The sequence below is a fragment of the Nannospalax galili genome, unplaced genomic scaffold, assembly GCF_000622305.1.
Source record: "Nannospalax galili isolate Female #2095 unplaced genomic scaffold, S.galili_v1.0 scaffold390, whole genome shotgun sequence".
Classification (NCBI taxonomy): domain Eukaryota; kingdom Metazoa; phylum Chordata; class Mammalia; order Rodentia; family Spalacidae; genus Nannospalax; species Nannospalax galili.
Genome location: NW_008330777.1, coordinates 2,321,227 through 2,327,661, shown reverse-complemented (window position 1 = coordinate 2,327,661; position 6,435 = coordinate 2,321,227). Strand labels below are relative to the sequence as shown.

Below are 6,435 nucleotides of genomic sequence, written 5' to 3'. Positions count from 1 at the left end.
CCCGTCTTTTAGTTATCTGGAAGAAATTCATCTCACTTTCAAGGACAGGCACTACCTTAAGGTGAAAGGATAGAAAAAAATATACCAAGCAAATTGCACGAAGAAAAAAAAGCAGGCCTAGCAATTCTAATATCTGACAAAACAGACTTTAAAACTAATCAGAAGAGATAAAGAGGACCACTTCATTCTGATCAAAGGAACAATAAATCAAAAAGATACCACAATTATGAACATATATTCACCAAACTCTGGTGCACCCAACTTCATAAAAATAATACTATAGGACTTTAAGGCCCAGATTAATCCCAACTCATTAATAGTAAGAGACTTCAATACCCCACTGTCTCCATTAGATAGGTCAACAGGGCAGAGAGTTAACATCTGAATGAAACAATATCATATATCAAATGGACTTAACAGACATATACCAAGTATTCCACTGAAGCACCAAAGGACATACTTTCTACTCAGCACCCCATGGAAACTTCTCCGAAATTGACCATATACTGAGGCACAAAAAAAAACCTCAACAAATACAAAAAGATTGAAATAATTCCATGCATTCTACCAGATCACAATGCAATAAAGCTTACAATCAACACTGGAAGAAACCCTAATCACCACATGAATACATGGAGATTAAATAACACACTCCTGAATGATGAATGCGTCAAAAGAAAAATTAAGAAAGATATAAAAGTATTCCTAGAAATAAATGAAATGGAAAATACAACACAACAAAACCTCTGGGACATGCTGAAAGCAGTCCTTAGAAATTTATAGCTCTAAGTGCCTACGTCAAAAACTTGGAAAGAACACAAATAAATGACTTAACATTGCAACTCAAGACACTTGAAAAGCAACAGCAAACGAAACACAAACCCAGCAGACAAGAAGAAATAACAAAAATCAGGGCAGAAATTAATGAAATCAAAACAAAGAAAACAATACAAAGAATCAAGAGCTAGTTCTTTGAAAAGATAAATAAGATTGACGGACAGCTATCCAGATTAACAAAAATAAAGAAAGAGCACCTCCAAATCAACAAAACCAGAGATGAAAGGAGAAACATCACAACAGACACCAGAAAGATACAGAACATTAGAAGGAAATACTTTAAAAACCTTACGCTACTAAATTTGAAAACCTAAAAGAAATGGATGGCTATCTAAAGGCATGGGAACCACCAAAACTAAATCAAGAAGAGATTAACAGCTTAAACAGATCCATAACAAAAAAAGAAATTGAAACAGTAATACAAAACATCCCGACTGTAAAAAGCCCAGGACCAGATGGATTTACAGCAGAATTCTATCGGACATTTAAAGAAGATCTATATCCAATACTGTTTAATTTATTCAAAAAGATAGAAATGGAGGGAGAACTCCAAAATTCCTTCTATGAAACCAGTATCACTCTCATACCAAAGCCTTGTAAAGATACAACCAAAAAAGAAAACTATATACCCATATCCTTAATGAACATAGATGCAAAAATTCTCAACAAGATATTTGCAAACCGCATACAGACACACATCACAAAGATCATCCAACATGATCAAGTCAGCTGTATCCCAGAGAGGCAGGGATAGTTCAATATACATAGTCAATAAACATCATAAATCATACAAATGGGCTCAAAGACAAGAACCACATGGTCATCTTAATAGATGCAGAGAAGGCCTTTGACGAAATTCAACATGCATTTATTTTCAAAGTCCTAGAGGCAATTGGACTGGAGGGAACATATCTCAACATAATTAAGGCCATATATAACAAACCCACAGCCAACATCATTCTAAATGGAGAAAAACTGGAAGCATTCCCATTGAAATCAGGAACCAGACAAGGCTGTCCACTGTCTCCACTTCTCTTTAATGTAGTGCTTGAAACTCTTGCAAGAGCAATAAGACAAGAGCAGGAAATTAAAGGAGTACTAATTGCAAAAGAAGAGGTCAATTTATCACTTTTTGCAGATGATATGATATTATATCTAAGAGACGCCAAAAATTCCACCAGAAAACTCCTAGAAATTATTAACACGTTCAGTAAAATGGCAGGTTATAAAATTAACCAAGTCTGTAGCCTTTCTATATACCAATAACAAGCAATTTCTTATATACCAATTTCTATATACCAATAACATTGGGAAAAACCTACAAGATATAGACATAGGAAAGGATTTTCTAAACCGGACATCAATTGCTCAGGAAACAAGGGCAAGAATTAACAAATGGGACCTCATTAAACTAAAGAGCTCTGTACATCAAAGGAGGCAACTAGGGAAGCGAACAGAAAGCCCACAGAAGGGGAGAAAATCTTCACCAGCGACACATCTGACAGAGGTTTAATATCCAGAATATACAACGAACTCAAAAAACAGAGAATGGAGACAAGAAGTAACCCAATTAAAATATTGGCTAAGGAGCTGAACAGAGAGTTCTCAAAAGAAGTAAAGATGGCTATGAAACATCTTAAAGATGTTCAACATCACTAATAATTAGGAAAATACACATTAAAACCACTTTAAGATTTCACCTTACCCCAGTCAGACTGGCTAAGATCAAGAGAACAAATGATACCAAATGTTGGAGAGGATGTGGGGAAAGCAGAACACTCATCCACTGCTGATGTGGCTGCAAACTTGTTCAACCCCTATGGAAAGCAGTATGGAGAACTCTTAAAAAACTACAAATGAATCTACCATTTGACCCAGTTATACCACTCCTTGGCATATACCCAAAGAACTCATCTGATTACAGAAACACTTGTACATCCACGTTTGCAGCTGCTCTTTTCACAATAGCTAAGAGATGGAAGCAACCTAAGTGTCCCTTAATTGACGAGTAGATAATGAAAAATGGTTCATTTATATGAAGGAGTTTTACTCAGCAGTAAAGAAAAATGAAATCATGAAATTTGCAGGTAAATGGATGGAACTAGAAACTGTTATACTAAGTGAAGTAACACAGACTCAGAAAAAAAATAGACATATGTTCTCCCTCATATATGGGTCCTAGAACCAAACCCTGATAAGTTAGTACGCATCCAGACATAATTACAGGAACCAGGATAATAGAAAGGAAACAGAGAGGTAAAGGAAAAGAAATAACCTGAAAGAGAATAGTAGGAAACAGGCCTTAATAAGGGAGATATTGATAAAAATTGGGTTAGTTTAAGGGAGAGAGGAGGGAAGGATATACAAGGAACCTAGGGGATAAAGGAAAAGAAGTAGCTCAAGAGAGGTAGGACCGTTGGAGGAGGGTATTATTAATGGAGAAAGGGTGGAAATAGGGGCACCTTAAATGGGAAAACCATGATGGAGGGGTAAGACAATGCGAGAGATAATGAGTTTTGAAAATCAGAGGGAACCATATTACTCCTACAACCTACTGACAAATATTATATAACAGATCAAGAAATATATGTCTAGGTAAGGTTTATCTGAGAATAATTGGTCTTTGCCCAAGATTTAGCTATATGACACACAGTAATTGAAAGTACCAGACTGGTGGAACTAACCTTCTTGGGTGTTTAAACGACATACTTTGAGGCCTATAATAATTTGGTCAGGGGGACATAAAGGACAGATTTTGTTCCTTGCCTTCCTAAGTTGACTAGTTGTAGGGGACTATGAGCATCTCTCAAAATGTCCTGTAATTGTGGTGGGTCACCTGTCCTCTTGATCAAGGAGGCCAAGGAGACCCCAGCAGATGGACTTGAACCAGTGTCCAGTCTACAAAGATGAGGGTCAACACAGAGGAATCATTTCCTCCATTCTTCCAAGTGAAACCAATCATGGTCAAGCAGGACCTTTGACTTATCTTCACATAGGTGGAACTGGTAAAAGAAAGGAGCCAGGCGCTCCTCCCAAGCCCATGTGACCCCTGAGGAAAAGATCCTTAAACGAACCTAAGAGTAAAAATAAATTGGTTTATCCGGGCCAACTGTATGGCCTTAAACACCCAAAAGGAAAGTATAACCAAAGATTAAAGGGGCCAATATAATTTCTTAAGAGTTCATGTATGAAATTCTAAAAAGAAATTATTTAAAAAATCTAGACCTCAATCTTATCTAAAGGAATATTGACAACTGATTACCACTAGATGAGGAACAGCTGACCCTCCTAAAACAAAGATCTCTAGATAGGCTGACTAGATTCACCAGAAAGGCAAGTAGTGGGGAATGGCTGGTAGTGCTGACAACACAGCAGACAGTAGCAGGGATATCAGTGTATAAGGGCTCTAGTTGGGGGAATGAGGCTTTGGGAAGGTGCCATCTGGGAAGTGGGAGTATAGTTGAATAAGATGGTTTGGGATGTTCTGTGTCACACACACACACACACAAAATCATCAAATTAAAAAAAATATATTATATTTGAGGAGGAAGCATGGAAATTTACTTCATGCTAATTAGGAGAAGTGATAAACATTACCATTGAAATCTACCCGATGACTTCATAGACATACACATGTGCCGAGGATCCAAGTGCAATTGATTATGACTATTAATAATCAGATATATACAGATTAGAGTTGCATGCACCAACATCTCAGTGTTAGTAACAAAACCAATGAGTCTTTCTGCCAGGAAAAATATATTCTAGAATGAAATGGAGATCTTTTTTAAAGATTAAAATCTCATTCAATTTTATGTCTTACAGGGCTTATACTGAGTTCAATATTGTATAACTGTATTAACTCAACTGTGAACCTAGAAACTTGTACCCACTTTTGCACCCACTTTTGCTCTGGAGTGTGTGACTGAATATGTTAAAGCTTTAGTGAAATGCTTCTTCTAATCATATGGTTATTAAAATTTTTTTAAATGATAAAAACAAAATAATAATTCTTAAAAAATTTACAGCCAATTTTGAAAGAGATGCATCTTAGCTCTGGAAATTGTTATTGAATATGTCAATGCTGTTGTAATGAAATGCTTCTAAATATGTGGTTACTAAATAAATAATTTAACCCCCCCCAAAAAAAAACCATATCTTAGTATACTTAATGGGAAAGATCAACTTCCATACAGTAATAGTTGGGGAACTCAACAGCTACTTTGGTAATGGGGAGATTATCCTGCCAGAAAATCAAACACAACAAAAAGCAAAGCCAGGCCTAGTGGCACGAGCCTGTAATCCTGGTTACTTGGGGAGGTTAGGGAGGAAAGAAAGCCTGCTTGAACTACAGGGAGTTCAGGGCCAGCTGAAAAAAAATCCTAGAGTAGCTCTGTAATAGAATACAGGCTAGAATAGACTGAGGCTGTAGGCTCAGTCTCCAGCAGGTACCACTCCTCACCACAGATCAAGTTCAACTGGACCCTACACCAACAGGCTGAGTGACATCTATAGAACACTCCAAAAGGTGCAAACTAATACTCTATAATCAGCACATCGAACATTCTCCAGAATAAATCATGTGGTAGGCTGCCAAAGAAGTCCTAAAAAATGTTAATCGAAGAAAGGCACGGACCAAGGGGCAGAGGGATGAAGAGATGATAGATGGACCAGTGCTCAATTTAGAAGCACAAAACATTACATTTTGAAACAATACAGAGATGATTAGCATGAATTCTTCAAGGATGCCATGCAAATTTGTAACACTGTCCATATTTTTTTGATAGAAGAAATAAATCCTGATACTCTGTGGCACAGCTGGGCGAATGTAATTAACAGTCATAACTTATATGTCTCAAAATATTAGGGGTGGAATGGCTAACATATCTTGGAGCACACAAACAGTACAAGAAAGGTGAAAATATCAGAGTTTAATTTTTCAACAAGTGAATATTTTAGCTTTTAATATGTAAAGATGACTTAATATGCAAATATGCACAGAAATCTAAAATTTATTTTCTAGACAGATTAATTGTAGTTTGAATATATTCACTAGGTTCTGAAGAACTTGAATGGATTAACTACAAGAAAAGTCATGTGAAATGCTTTTCTAATTTGAGAACATTTCTATCATTTTCAGAGCAGCTGAGAAGTTTTCTGAAAAGATCATTTTTGTAATGTAAGTTGCTTTTACAAAAAATTCTTTCAAAGCACATTTTTTTCAATTATGATTTAGGCTATTACATGAAAGTCTTTATGTAACTAAGTTACAAACATAGCAATATAACTAGTTCTATATAAGCCTAAAACATTTAACATATAGTCCAAAAATAACTAATGTAATCAAGATATGGTATTTTCCACTCTACTTGAATACATCTTATTTCCTGTGATACAGATGTTCTAGTAACCTTTAGTTCTAAGATCTACTATAAATGTAGAACTTAGTTTATAATTTTTAAAATCATATTGTAAAACTGCCAAGCGTTTAAATAGTAGTAAACATAGTCCCAATTAAATAAAACCTGAGTATTTCAAAGCTTAATTGTCAATTCAATAAAATATCTCTGAAAGAAATGTGTACAAACACACATGCAG

General features: G+C 35.7%; 1 non-coding gene across 1 annotated transcript; it reads left to right on the top strand.

The window, feature by feature from the left end:
• The first annotated feature begins 5,510 nt into the window (after positions 1-5,510).
• Positions 5,511-5,617, top strand: LOC115067605. Its single transcript, XR_003846992.1, has one exon. It is a non-coding gene; the product is annotated as a U6 spliceosomal RNA (small nuclear RNA).
• The last annotated feature ends 818 nt before the right edge of the window (positions 5,618-6,435 follow it).